A 15,517-nucleotide genomic window follows, 5' to 3' on the forward strand; every position below is an offset into this window, starting at 1 on the left:
AAATTGTTATGGAAATCCTCCTATCTATGCCTCATGTACCTTGAATTCTTTTCAATTGTTGAGTCTTCATGCTAAATTCTTGTATTCGTTAATGGAAAGTATATTTCAAACCTAGCATGAATATTGATTTCTTTACATGCTACCTGTATAGTGTGGAGGAGACAGGGATACAGAATAAAATAATAAAATCCTGTGCATAATAAAAAATAATGCTTAGCTATATAGAAATAAATTATAAAACTGAAAAAAAATCTCTGGAAACCTTTGGGAAGCATTTGCTTATGTTTTCTGCAAAGATAAATTATCAATTGAATGTCAAGTGAGTACATTTATTAAATATAAATATAAGAAAGATTCGTCAAAAAATATAATTAGAAATGTGTCAGTAACATAGGACCAAAATATATAAAATATTTATTGATATTCTTATTTACATCAATACCAGTTTTTCTGTTTTCTAAAATAATGTGGATGTGTTTTTGCTAATAATTTTCATGGGAAATGGTGTTATTACAACTTTTGAGTAAATATTCTCTTGTTAGTAAAATATGTTATTGCCAATAAATATTTTTATATATCCAGTAAATATTCTTGAATTCTATTTCATATTTAAAATGAAAGCAATAAATTAGAAAGAAGATTTATAAGTTAGCGATACAATATCTGTGTAGGTTTGTGTGACCTATTTGAATATATTCAGAAAAATGCTTTATGTGAATTGCTTTATTTTCCAAAATATCATATGTTCTTATGAAATCATAGATCATTTCATTGTCTCTCTTTTGCATCCTTCATATGTTATCATTGGATTCAATAATTGCTTGATCACTGGGACATTGTTTCTGGGCCTCACTATGGGTTTGGCTTCCAGGTAATTTATGAATGTTTCATCTAATTATTAGAGTTACAAAACAATGGCTGTAATTCTTAAAATACAAGAAATGCTCTCAGGTCGTCATATCTCTTATGCTGATATTACAAGACCAATTGAATTCTGCCATAATGCCAAAATATTCAGAAATTCCCTTTTTAGCAGGTATGTGAGTCCTAAAGAGATGCCAGAGGCTTTAAAGAAAAGTTCAACTTCTTGAACTTAGTCTTGAAAAACTAGTGGAACTTGGATAGGTGCTGAAAGCAAGAGGAATACTCTACTTTGAAGAAGTAATTGGCAAAAAGGGTTTTGAACACAAATTAGCATAGAGCATAAAAGAATGGTGAGTAATTTATCTGATTGGAGCAGAAAAAATATACCTTTGTGAGTATCAGACGTTGTACTCAATACATAGAACAGGAAAAATTGATAGAGCATCTTAACATTGCACACAGAAAAATGTGGCCTTTACATATCATACAAAGGGGACAATTGCAAGTTTCTGAAAAGAGGTGGAGTATCTGTGCCTCTTTTCATCATCTTTACCATAATCATCATCATCATCATTTTGCCAACACATAATAGCATTTTCTGCGTGCAAGATGATTTACATACATATCCACAATTTTGATAGCTCTGCAAGAAAATGAACATTATTTTACACATTATTTTCATTTTGCACTTGAAGGAACCTGCTGTTCAGAAATGTTCAATGATTTGCTTAAAGCCACAGATAAAGAAAGTGAGGGAACCAGAATTTCAAATAATGTCTTTCTGGCTCCAGAGCTATTTCCACGATGTTGTGCTGGTATTCTAAGAATGTGAATCTGGCAGAAGTCGAGCAGAATGGTTTGAAGTGGACATTAGGATTTTAGGGTGCAGGGAGGAGGTCGTGAGACAACAGTCCAAAGATCCATTCCAGTATTCTATAAATCCAGACGAATCACTGTTCTATCAGTTGGGCCACACTTTTCCTTTGGGAATTGAGAGAAGAGACTGACGCTGCAAATAAGGGGTAATTTTTACATTTAAATTAGCGGCCCTCAGATTCAACACTTATGCTTTTCTCTCTCTTACATTTTCTTAAATCTACTTAGAGAAGGTATCTTTTGCATTCTCAAAGAAAATGTCATCACTGATTTGCATTGAATATTACCTATTCACAAATGAGATGTGTGAGGTGGCCAGGAATAACACTGGGGATGTACTGACTTTCCTCTGTTTCTTTTTGATACGTGGTATCAACGAACACTCAGCGACCAAATACTCTTAAAACTATGGAATGACCAAGTTATTATCAAGTAAAGGCATTGTATAAGTTTCATTTCAATGAGTGAAAAGCATATATAAAATTCACATTGTAATAGATAGTGTAAAATACAGTACATTCACAGTAAAAAAGAATAGAACTTATTTATTAACATGTTTTTCTTCATATATCCAAACCTTAAAGACATTACTTCTTCTCAAAGTAGAACTAGTATCTGGGATAACATTCATCATCATCTTCTTTTTTTTCAATGAAATAAAAATTATAGCTTATTTCATAACAACGAGTTTTTTTTGTTCAATGTATACATGATGGTAACTATGCTATCATTTTATGAACATACTGCCTACTAGTTTAAAATCATACTATCATTAAGTAGGCTTTACTGAAGGAGTATCTTTTTGCCATACACGAAAACAGATGAGGATAGTTGAAATGCAAAGATTTGGTCACTGACCTTGAGATTTTATTTTTGTACAGGTTTAGGTTGCATTCTAAGAATATATTCTATAGAAGGCATTTTGTATAACTAGTACTCCATCCTCAGTGCCCTGACTAATTGTAGATGCTCAATGGAGATTGAGTGTGAGCTTGAGGCCTTGATTGTAAAACGGAAAACTAGATATTCTATTGGAGGTTGTGCTCAAGGCCATTTAATTGTAGTCATAGCTTTGCAAAGGATTGTTAACATTATTATATACTTAAATATTATCTGAGTTGATTTATATTTAATGATATTTCCTAAAAGAATTGCTGTTGTGTGTCATAAATATATTAAAATATTTGATGTTAAAATTTTGATAGAAGGATTTTTTTAGTAGCTAAAGAAAAAGGTGTCCTTAATATTGAGAAAAAAAACATATGCTCACTGAAGAATTTATAAATATATCTTATCATAGTGTCTGTTTCAAATTTGTAGAATTAAAGCTTCCAAAAATAAAAGTGAGATTTTTAGTCACTGACTCGGGAGCATATGTTTCTAAGCTGCAGTAAACGTTTGGAAATATAACACAGGTAAAGAGGCAATAGTTGCATGAAGAAAAACCTGTAGCAACTTTAGACTCATTTTCATTTGGAAATAGTTTTGAGAGTCTTTCATACAATCTTTCCTTTCCTCCCTTAGTGAATTTAGGATTGTGAAGGCATTAGGTGAAAGATTACATTTATGACCTCTGCAAAAGATCAAATAGTCTTATTAGTCAGCCTATATTCATGAATTTTCTATCTTCTTTTGACATGAAGGGTTTTGAACAAGCGTTTCTTCTCTGGATGAGAAGAAAATGTATTTCACAATAAAGCATGAAAATTATAAGGTGCTCAGTGGGATTATAACATTTGGTAGCACAGGAAAAAAGAGAAAGATGTGGAAGTGCCATAATCCATTGGTGTTTCATATAATTCTAGAAGGTTCTGTTTATAACCTGTTCCTAATTTGGAGCTAGAATAATCTCAGGGATTGTCTGAGGGTTCAGGTGAGCTTTGTTCTGTCTTTGTTTGGAAATCACTTTACAGGTATTGTCAATGGTAGGAATGAGTTGGGTCAAAGCAACTACGTAGAGTCCCTGCCGTCCTATTTTTGATACTGCCCAGGCTTCTTCATTCTTTTTGTAATAATGAAACTTAAGTTATAGAATTTATGATTGCATGGATTAAAAACATGGACGTTGCAATTATGTCGTGCTACAAGTGGCCTCTAAAGGTGTTAATGCTATATGAATTTACTTGCTGGCTTTTATGTTTTTGGTATGTTTTTATATTTTATGTTTTTGGTATCAGGACTAAATAAATTTGACCTGATAATGTAGATTAATGGGAGAAATTCCAGTATTCATGGATTAGAACTAGGAGGGCTATCTCAGATACAGGCTTCTCACAGAAGGCTGGGGCCTAAGCATAGGTACTGAATGCAAAGCTCTGGTCCTGGACCTCACATGGTCCATTCATTGTCTATGGTTGGCCGTCATTGTTTCCTCTGTGGCTATAAGTTTCTTCCATATTATTGAGCAGGATGTTTATCTGAATTAATATAAATGACATATTCGAGAAGCATAGATCTTTATCCAAAACGATATCAGAAGTAGAAATAGTGCAGAAGACAAACTCCACCTCCCATCTGCTGATTCTTTTGAAACCCCTTGGTCCTCTTATCTCTGAAAGGGTTACATGGCTTTGTTCTCCCAAATATCCTATCCACTTTCCACGCTGTTTCAAAAGTATTTCTGGCCAAATAAATGTAAATCTTCATCTTTTGTATATACAGATAATCATCATAGGTGTATTTGTGTATTATTTAAGTACTTGGAAGAATGAAGTTGCTGATAGCAATTTAAGTGGTGTGATTGGGGTTAACCTCACTTAAAACTGTTTCTTTATTAATTTTAAAAGCCTATAAGCATTTAATATACAAAAGCCACCTTCTTTAGAGAAGACTGACTTATTTAGTGGATCTTGTAATGCTTGCCTTTTGGAAGAAAAGGAATAGTTCTAAGTCACTCTGTTTTAGATTTGTCCGTTTAGTAATAAATGTCTACCATGTCTCAGACACTGTTCTAGCAATGGAAATAGAGATGTGAATAAAAAGTAAAACCCCTTTCTTTACATTAAGCATATAGTCTAGCTGGTAAAACAGTAGAATCCATACATAGTATATAAATATATATTAAGTCATGATAAGTACTGGAAGAAAAAAAGAACATTCAGGCTAAAAGGGAATAGAATATTTACACACTCTTGAAATAACCAGGGAATGTCCCTTCTGTTAGGGTGAAGGATGTAAGATACCTAACCATGAGGAATCTTGGCAGAAGAGAAGTATAAAGGAAATCACATGTGCTAAAGTCTTAAGTCAGAAGAATGTCCCTTCAAGGAATGGCCAGATGGCCGGCAGCTGCTGGGAATGAGCGAGGCAGGGAGGCACAGGCAGAAGCTACTTTAAGAGGAAGTAAATCCAGCTTAAGCTTCAAGATATTAGGGTGGTGCAAAAGTAATTGCGTTTTTTGCCATTACTTTCAATGGGAAAAATCACAATTACATGGTCACCAACCTAATATTATTTTACTTTTAAAAGGGCTCTTCATACCCCAACTGTAGGAGCCTCAGGTCGGGAAATCATGGGTCCTGATGAAGAGTTCAGGGATGGTTTATGTTTAGATCATGACAACATCATAAACTACAACCACTTTATTCTGAGTTTGATGGGAAGTCATTTGAATGTTGGGATCCTAGAAATATTGTAACATAAGTTGAGTGTTCAAAGCATCCACTCGGCTGTGCTGTGGAGAACATACTGGAATAGGGAAAAGGTAGAAGTGGGGAGGCCAGACACCATACAGTATTCCAGGCAAGAGACAGGGTGGTTTGAAGGAGATGTTAGAGATGGAGTTTTTGTAATTCTGCATAGGCTGTATTTCATATTTTCCTGCCAGAACTGATGGAGTTTCCAACAATGATGTGCAACGAAGAGACAAAGGAATCAAGGATAACCCCTAAGTTTGGTCTGTAAACCTAAAAGAGTGAAATGTGCATTTATTGGCACAGGGAACACTGTGGAGGAGCAGGTGTAGATGTGAGGGGAGTTCAAGTGTTTGTTTTTGAACATGTGAAATCTGAGATGCTGATTAGATATCCTTAGTGATGTTAAGTGGGCAGCTGGACACATGAGATCCCAGAGATAAAGGAACATCTCAGGCCAGAGATATCGCTGTTAGGAAATTTCAGAAAATTAATGAATTTGAAGGCAAAGGCCTGGATGCCTTCACCCAGAGCAATTACCCCAGCCTGAAGTCTCAGTGTTGGAGCGCTTGCAGTCAGAGGTGTGAAGCTGAGACAGAATGTGGTGCAGCTACCAGGGAGTAGGAGGAGAACCATGAGAGAGGATGCCCTCAGAAGCCAAGAAAGGGAATGATGAAATGGACAATCACATACAGGGCTTCTGATTGGCCAAGTAAAACAGGAATTTCAGGCCTGGAATTGACCATTAGATTTGCAATGTAGAAGTCACTGATTTCCTGTTTTTGTGGCAAACTAGAGTTGAAAATGATACTGCGACTTCAAGAGAAAATGAGATAAATGAAAGTGTCTTTAAAATAATGTTTATTTTAAAAAATGCCAAAGATATGGAATGGCTGCTGGGTTGGGATCAAGATCTTTTTTTTTTATGTTGAGGGTATTATAGCGTGTGCATTTGCTAATGGGAATAATCTAATCTAGAGAGAGGTACAAACTAGTTAAACAGGAGAGGAGTATATTTGAGGAGGCCATGTCCTGGAGTGGATTAGAGGAAATTAGATAGAGCATACAAATGGGAAGTTTGGTGTTAAGAACGGGGAGTGATTCTCTATAAAAACAGACAGAATAACATATGGGTGTCCATTAGACACATAGATATGATGGAACCAGTGGATGGCAGTTGTCTTATAATTACATATCTTTTCTAAGTGAAATAGAAAAACCCCTGCAATCTCAACAGATAAGGCAGAGCTGAATAAGATATAAAAATTTTGAAGATAGAGAATGTACGGGATTATTCAGTAGAATGTTTGTGATTTAATCAGGGAAAAATATTAATTTCCCTATGGTAGAGTTGGCTTGGCTACATTAAAGGCCCATATGAGGTTCAGAGTCAAGAAACTGAAGTGAGACCAGATAGCAATGGGTGTGTTTTCTCAAAGCCTGATCAAGAGTGTAGGTGCAGACATGGAGCAGGCAGACAGCTGTGATTCACTGACATTAGAGTTTCTAAGCAAGTAGGGTCGAGAGAATGCCAAGCTTGCTCAGAGCAATTTGTTAAAACTGGAGCACAGAATAGGGAGGAGAGAGTGGATGTGAAGCCGATGAGGAAGAGAGAAAAAACAATACAATCCATTGACAGGAGGCCATAGCTAGGTCAAAAAAGAGAGTTATGGGGACAATAGTAAAGGGTAATCAGAGAGGTGCTTATCATTGATAATGGAAAGAAATGCTAGTATGGTAATGGGATCTAGGTGCATAACCAGCCAGTGAGTGGGTGAGGTCATATTATTGGAATTAATAGAAACTGAGAGGTGAGGATATTGTAACGACACTATATGTGAAATACTTTGGACATTAAAATTTTTCTTGTCCGTGAAAACATATTCACCTTCTCCTAACCTATTAACATAGTTGGTTTCATTATATAAATGTTAATACCCATTCCCATGCCAAGACTCTACAGTGTTGTCAGTGATCTCATTTACTTTTCTCTCTGCTTATGTAACATTTTGATCAATCCTACAGACTGTATTAAAGAGCAATCTTCAGCCAGTGATCAAAGCAAGACAAAGAAGCCTTCAAATACAGCAGATTACAAGCCCATAATTTTTTTATGTGTTTATCATTTTGCCAAAATTTTGGATAAAAATAAAATTATATGTATTAATAATGTTAAGAACACATGAATTAGTATTATTTTTAGGTTTTTATTTACAACCGCTGTTTTAACAATGACACACATTTTTAAAATTAATAATTATTTTTTCCCATGTTGTCTAAACAGCTTTAAATATATTTTAATGGGATGTCTCAAAGCTTAGATAAGAATGCTCAGCAAACATATCCAATTTTTAAAATGATATTCATTTTATTTTTGTATGACTATTGCAACATCACCTCTTCTGTATTATGTGGCCATGTGGAAGAGAATGAGAATGTCACATTCACTTACCTTTGAATAGCAGGCTACTTTGGTGTGCATTTTTATTATCAGTAGAATATGTTTTTCAAGCATATATTTGCAAGTAATATTATTAGTAATTATCTTAATTTGCTGTATTTAGGAAACCTCTAGGTGTTAGAGACAGCAATATCGCCAAAACATTCTGAACATGTTTGAAAAAAATCAGAATGCAGTTTTCTATTTCTGTAAAATTCTCTGTGGAAAAAGAGAAGTTCTTAAAGTCTATTGGATGCTCTACTGCTATTTTGTCCAATAGAAATATAATTCAAGCAACATTTGCAATTTAAAGTAGCTACATTTAAAAAGTTAAAAAATGAACATGTGAAATTAATTTTAATAATATTTTTGATTTAATCCAATCTTTCAAAAATATCACTTCAAAATGTAATTAGTATGAAGTTATTAATGAGATAGTTTACATTTTTACGTTTCATGCTGTGTTTAATTAGTACTCGCCGAACATCACAATTCAGGCGACCCTCATTTCAAGCGTTCCCTAACTACATCTGATAGGTGACTACCATTTAAGACAGCACAGGTTTAATACTCCAGAGTATAAACGGTTCAAAAATATCTTCATAGCAACCATAGAATACATTTCAGGCATTGTATTTATCTCCTTGTTGAAAGGGGGAACACATATGAGTTTGAACGACCTTATCAAGGAAGATAATTTACCTCACATTTTCTGAACCAGTGTTCTCTGGGTTCTACTATAGCTCTCATGTTATCATATTTACATACTTATGTTATTTTGATACTGAGAAGTATGTTAAAGATGGTGGCCTCTAGAAACAACTAGGACCAATATATTCTCTGCTTGCTATAATTTAAGAAAATTTACTAATTTAAGAAAATTTAATAGGTGTGAAAATCAGGCAATGATAAAAATGATAAAACTCAATTTAGGAGTCCACACAATGCTTAGTACTTTTTCTCTTTTTTAATAAATTAAATGCAATGTATAGATCTGGGAAATCATGAGATATTTAAGAAAAACAAGGAAAAAATAGAGTTTTTGAGGAAGAATTAAGCAGACGTTACAGGAATTACTTGGGAAAGAGTTGAAGACAATATTTACATGATTGGGAGGCAAAATAAAAACCAAGCAAGCTTTGAGAAATGTAAGAGTTTAATCTGGTCTTCCACTCTTTGCAGCTTTCCTTGCACATGGCGTCCATTTTCTGTTTTAGGGACTGGAAAGACAGATCTTTTGAGAAATACAAACACTGAGTATTCACTTCCTGTTATTTTGACATTTTTAATCCAATTCCTTTACTTGTCTTTACTAAGACAAACAACTATGCAAAAATGAAAGGAAACAAATGAAAACGGATCCCAGATCAATCAGCAGTTGTGTTAAGGATTCTACTTTCTAGTTAAATTTTTTATTTTCTTTATTGCTACCTTCTCCTATGTCAAAGGATGAAAACCAGAAATATAAACACTTAAAAAAAAAGATGATTGCAGAGTTGGTGGCCTCTATGTCTGAATAAATTACTAATTTATTTTGGCTAACATGGAGAAAATATGAGCAGGGATGAACGTTTCACTAGGATTTGAGCAACTAATCTTCGAATCAAAAGCTAACTTTTTTTTTCTTAAGATTCCACGTCTTTTCCTTCTCAAGATTACAAACTCATCTATAAGTTTCATATTATAGATGTAACTTTCCCAGTGAAATCAACATTTTGGATCTCACTATTATAAGAAGTAGCTTACATATTGCACAACCATTCTATTTTGTTTTTCAAGTAACATATCTAAAATTGGATTACTTGTTTTATATTATATTAAGATGGAAAGAATTAGAACAAAACGTGATGGATATTATTTTTATCTTAGAAGAGTTCATATAAATATAATAATTCTACAAATCAGATTACAGTGGCCAGAACAAAGAAGTCAGCATTTTGTCAATATATTACTAGCTGCTGTTCCTAAAATTTTTGGTGATATACTTGCATGTATTAATATTTCTCTTTGTTGCATAATAAAATAACATTTGGTTTTTGAATCATTCCATTGTTATTTCATTGCTTTTACTACTTTTTTTTTTTTTTTTTTTTTTTGTGAGACAGAGTCTCGCTCTGTCGCCCAGGCTGGAGTGCAGTGGCGCGATCTCGGCTCACTGCAAGCTCTGCCTCTCGGGTTCACGCCATTCTCCTGCCTCAGCCTCCCGAGTAGCTGGGACTACAGGCGCCCGCCACCACGCCCGGATAATTTTTTTGTATTTTTAGTAGAGACGGGGTTTCACCATATTAGCCAGGATGGTCTCGATCTCCTGACCTCTTGATCCGCCAGCCTCGGCCTCCCAAAGTGCTGGGATTACAGGCGTGAGCCACAGCGCCCGGCTTACTACACATTTTTATTTTAGTTTTCCTGAAGATCATGAAGCTCTTTGGCAATAGAAAATGATTGGTTTAATGCCTTTATAGTACAATATACTAACAAATATTGTTTTATTTAGATACAAAATGAATTTTACATGGTTTTATTTTTAAAAATTTATGTCATAAGAAGTATATGTTCTGAAATTTATGCTATTTCTATTCAGAAGTAAGTAGCCTTGTGATTTCAAAATAGATTAATCATGTGTTTTAAGAAAAAACATAATTATGAAACGGGAAGTTTCATGTTCACTAATAATTTTGTTTTCTCAACATCCTCTTCAATTACATTAATAAAAGCATATCATTCAAGGACTAAATCCAGCCTGCAGTAATTTGGAGCATTCATAAACATAATTGAGCTTCTACAATATTGTGCTTTGAACATGTTGCCATGGGTGGGTGAAAGCAGCTGGCTTTCCTGTCTCAAATATTTTGAGAAATTTTAGAAAGTGAAGTTTACTCTCAGCCTAGAATTCCCTCATTTTCCATAAAGGAAGAAGAATTGACCATATAAATATTTATATTTGAGAGATAATTCAGGAATATTAGAGAAACTCTAAAAACACAGTTTAAGTTTGTGTTATAGTTGGTGTTATAGATTATGGAATTCTGTTTTTTCCAGTTTTCAATGTACATAAAAACCTAATGAAAATTATAATGTTCAGAGCAATTTGTTTTTAATCATTTAACTCAATTTTTGTTCTATTAAAAATGTTAACATCTAAATAACTTGTAACAAATGAATTTTTGAAAACTTTCCATTTAAATAGCTACATAATTTTTAAAATAAATACATACTCATTTCCATGAGTCAGATTTTACATATAATCAAAGGTAAGCTCCATGAGAGTGGACAATTACATTTATTGATTCACTGGTACATCTTCAATGCCTAGAATTTCACGGCTGGAACATGGTAGAAATTTGATAAATATTTGTCGAATGAATAAATTCAAGATTCAAAAACTAAGAAATGTTTATTCTTATTCTGCTTTAACAACTTTGAGGAATGAGTAGATATCATTATATACATGTGTGAATGTTTACAGTAAAATGGTCATTAAAATACGTTGCTTTACCTGCATTTTCTCATTTGTTTGTCTCTTGCTTTGCTTTTGTTTCACGTGAGTTACTGAAATGTTTTTAAAACTCAAAATTGGATAACAATAGAAGTAAAGACAAATGAAAATAGTATACTTTAAAAATCTTAACATTATTTTACCACTTCTTGTTTTTCATTATGTGTAATTTAATTTGTATAAAGATTTTTAGTCAAATTAATATTTAGAGATAGATTTGAAAGTGTTAATCTTTAAATAGAGTGCATATGTACAACAGATGCTGTTTTAAAAACTACAGCAAACAAAATCTAATAACACCAAAAAATTTGGAAAGAGGTAGTAAGCAGCTGTCTTACACAAATTCAGTTTTCAGATAGATTTTAGTCTTTTTTTTAACCAAACAAGTAATTTGTAAATCTCACTGAAAAACTTCATATAATGTACAGTCATTTGCATATACACACTCAGCAGGTGGTAAGCCCTGTTCAGACATTGCAGATATTGCACATATGATTTATATCTGATTAAAATGGAAATACAACAATAAACCAATGTATTAGTTTACAATATCATTAGAAAAATATTCAGGAAAAATTTTCTCCCTATCTGCCTTAATCCAGGAAATAATATCTCTATTATTAGCATATCTTATTCTCCATCACTTTTGAATGATTCCCGAATGCTGGTGACTCTTGGGTAATTGTAAACTTAGTGCTTTTTTTCCAGACAGGTTGGGTTCTCTAGGATCATGATTTTTAGAGAGACGGTTTTGAAAAATTTTCTTTTCTTTTTTTTTTTTTTTTTATTATGCTTTAAGTTCTAGGATACATGGCAGAACGTGCAGGTTTGTTACATAGGTATACACGTGCCTTGGTGGTTTGCTGCACCCATCAACGCATCATCTACATTAGGTATTTATCCTAATGCTATCCCTCCCCTTGCTCCCCACCACCCAACAGGCCCCAGTGTGTGATGTTCCCCTCCCTATGTCCATGTTTTCTCATTGTTCAGCTCCCACTTATGAGTGAGAACATGCAGTGTTTGGTTTTCTGTTCCTGTGTTAGTTTGCTGAGAATGATGGTTTCCAGCTTCATCCTTGTCACTGTAAAGGACATGAACTCAACCTTTTTTATGGCTGCATAGTATTCCATGGTGTATATGTGCCACATTTTCTTTATCCAGTCTACCATTGATGGGCATTTGGTTTGCTTCCAAGTCTTTGCTATTGTGAACAGTGCTGCAGTAAACATACGTGTGCACGTGTCTTTATAGTAGAATGATTTATAATCCTTTGGGTATATACGCAGTAATGAGATTGCTAGGTCAAATGGTATTTCTGGTTCTACATCCTTTAGGTATAAAACAATATACAGCCTTCATGGAAACTTTGAAAGAAACAGTTTCTTTTCTATGTTGACAAACACATAAGAGGCTGGGCTTGGTGGGTCACGCCTGTAATCTCAGCACTTTGTGAGGTGGGCAGATCACCTGGGATCAGGGGTTTGAGACCAGCCTGGCCAACATGGCGAAACTCCATCTCTACTAAGAATACAAAAATTAGCTGGGTGTGGTGGCGTGCACCTGTAATTCCAGCTATTCAGGAGGCTGAGGCAGGAGAATCACTTGAACCTGGGAGGCAGAGGTTGCAGTGAGCCAAGTTCTTGTCACTGCACTCCAGCCTGGGCAACAAGGGTGAAATTTCATCTCAAAAACAAACAAACAAAAAACATAAGAAAGTCAACAATTTAGGCAGGCAGAAGAGTCTTTAAGAAAGAGGGAGTTTTCAACAAGATAGGCAAAGTAATGAAGAGATTGAAAGGAAGAAGGCTTTCTGGAAGGGGAGCATGGTGAGATGGCAGGAATGACAGGTGAGGATCCTGAGGTCACATGAAGCACAGAGGACTGCAGGTCAACTCTCAGAGGTAGGGAGAAAAACTGGACCTGGAAGGTAATGTCTGAAGCCAGAAGAGACAAATATTGGGCTGAGGTAGGATTTAATATGCTGAGAATGTTCACTTAAAGGGGAAAATAACTCAGTCACTGAATGTGGTACCTTTTAAATTATCGATCTGGAAAAAAAGTATAAGATTCTCCTACCACTGCTGATTGAAATAAAACTGTGTAAGAACTAATATACTTACAGTGTTAGATTTTTACCATTACAAATCAGTGCCTAATCTTTTCTTGTTAAACGTTCTATTGTTGAAATAAAAACCTTGCTAAAGCTATATATCATGGTTGGGTCTACAGAAAACAAAAGCAGATTTTCATATTTCCCTTAGGAGGATTAACCATTTCAACAGGAAAATATATTTATATTATTTTATATAAAATATATTCAAAATTCACATTATGTTAAAGTATCCAATAGCTTTCATTCTACTTTATAAAAAGTGATAAAGTTTTAAGATGTACTTTGTGATGAAACTTAATTCTCAACTAAAGACTCTACTTCAGAAGAAATTTTCCTTTTAATTCCTGGACCATGGTAATCATTTAGAAAATGTGGCTATATATGATTACTGGATTATGGTCATTATAAAGCAATAGAAAACAACTTTCATGTCGTGGTTCACTTTAAGTAATAGAAAAGCATTTTAAAGAACAACATAGCAAATCTGAATAGCGTCTCTATAGTTTAGAGGGGCTAAATACCTCTGTAGCAGAAGGTGTGTCTTTCAGATGTTGAATATTAATTGGGTAGGCTGATATATTTCAATATATCAAGAGGAGGCAAAATACAAAGAGGCAGTGAAACAAATCATGACCCTAGTTAGTATTAAGCATTTCCTATGTTAAAAATGTGAATATACATATTTTAGTTCAAGCTGGTGCTTCTACATTTTTGTTGTTGTTGCTGTTGGAAGAAACATTCCTTCTGAAGAATTAACATACAGGAATTGAGTACTGACATCCTAGGGAAGTTGAATAATTTTGGTAATCCAAGGTAAAAAGCCCAGCTAGCCTGAGAAGGGGGATATCCAGGTATCCAGGCAGAGGAAACCTGTAGATGGAGAGAAGATGAGAGGAGAGAAGGGAAGGTGAGGTCAGAAAAGAGGAGGTTGGGAAGCGAAGGGGAAGGGAGGTGATATGGTTTGGCTCTGTGTCCCCATCCAAATCTCTTATTGAATTGTAATCCCCATGTGTTGGGGGAGTGGTCTGGTGGGAGATGATTGAATCATGAGAATGGACTTCCCCCTTGCTGTTCTTGTGATAGAGTGTAGAGTTCTCAAGTGATCTGCTTGTTTGATAAATGTATGGCATTTCCCACTTCTCTCTCTCTCTCTCTCACTCTCTCCTGCTTCACCATAATAAGATGGGCTTACATTCCCTTTGCCTTCTGCCATGATTGTACGCTTCCTGAGGCCTCCCCAGTCATGTGGAAATGTGAGTTAATTAAACCTATTTTCTTCATAAGTTACCCAGTCTCAGGTAGTTCTTTATAGCAGCACGAGAACCAACTAATACAGGAGGCCAGAGAGATGAGACGATAGGATGATAGGGGAGAGGAGAGAAGGGTAGAGGAGGGGATGGGAGGCAAGAGAAGGAGGAGTTAGAGGATGAAGAGGAAGGGAAGGGGAGGCCAGGAAAGAGGAGGGGAGAGGAGGCCACTTGTTCCTTCATAGAAACATTATTATAGGACTTTGGACCAGAAATGTAGGTTAGTTAGGGGAGAAGAAGGGAGGGAAGGCCAGCAGAGAAGAGGATAAAGGAGGCCGGGAGAGTGGAGCCCAGGTGAGGGGAGACCAGGAGGTAAGACTTGGTTATCTGTGAAAAGGACTTTGAACCTAATCCTAAGAATTAATGGAAGAGCAATTGGGAACATTTCAGCAAAGATGAAGTCAAATTAAAATATAATTATATATATATATCTTTAGTTTTTGAGTGTAGAACACTTTTGAAAGGGAGAGAAGTTGGAAATCTATTTCAGTTATCTGAGAACGATGTGATAGTATTTGGACTAAAGTGGATGAGACAGAGAAACATGAATGTAAATAAAAATTTTTATAAGTTAAAATGAGCAAGACTTTACAATTGACTTGATATAGAAGATGATGAAGAATGGTTAGTAAGAGAAGCCTAAATCTTTGGCTTACACCAACTGAAAGGATAGCGGTGCCTTTTATTAGTAGGAAAAAATGAGAAAAAATGGAATTAATTTTCTGTAGAGTGAGAAGTATAAAAGGCTTTCTCTAAACTCCTTAAAGCAGCAAAATTTATGTTTTG

At 34.7% G+C, this 15,517-nt stretch overlaps 1 protein-coding gene across 9 annotated transcripts in view; it reads left to right on the forward strand.

Annotated features, from left to right (window-relative positions):
• The window catches only part of CCDC102B (coiled-coil domain containing 102B), a 368,750-nt gene that overhangs the window by 78,528 nt on the left and 274,705 nt on the right, over positions 1-15,517 (forward strand). The gene's annotated exons all lie outside the window — the stretch shown is intronic.

The sequence above is a fragment of the Pan paniscus genome, chromosome 17, assembly GCF_029289425.2.
Source record: "Pan paniscus chromosome 17, NHGRI_mPanPan1-v2.0_pri, whole genome shotgun sequence".
In the NCBI taxonomy this organism is placed as follows: domain Eukaryota; kingdom Metazoa; phylum Chordata; class Mammalia; order Primates; family Hominidae; genus Pan; species Pan paniscus.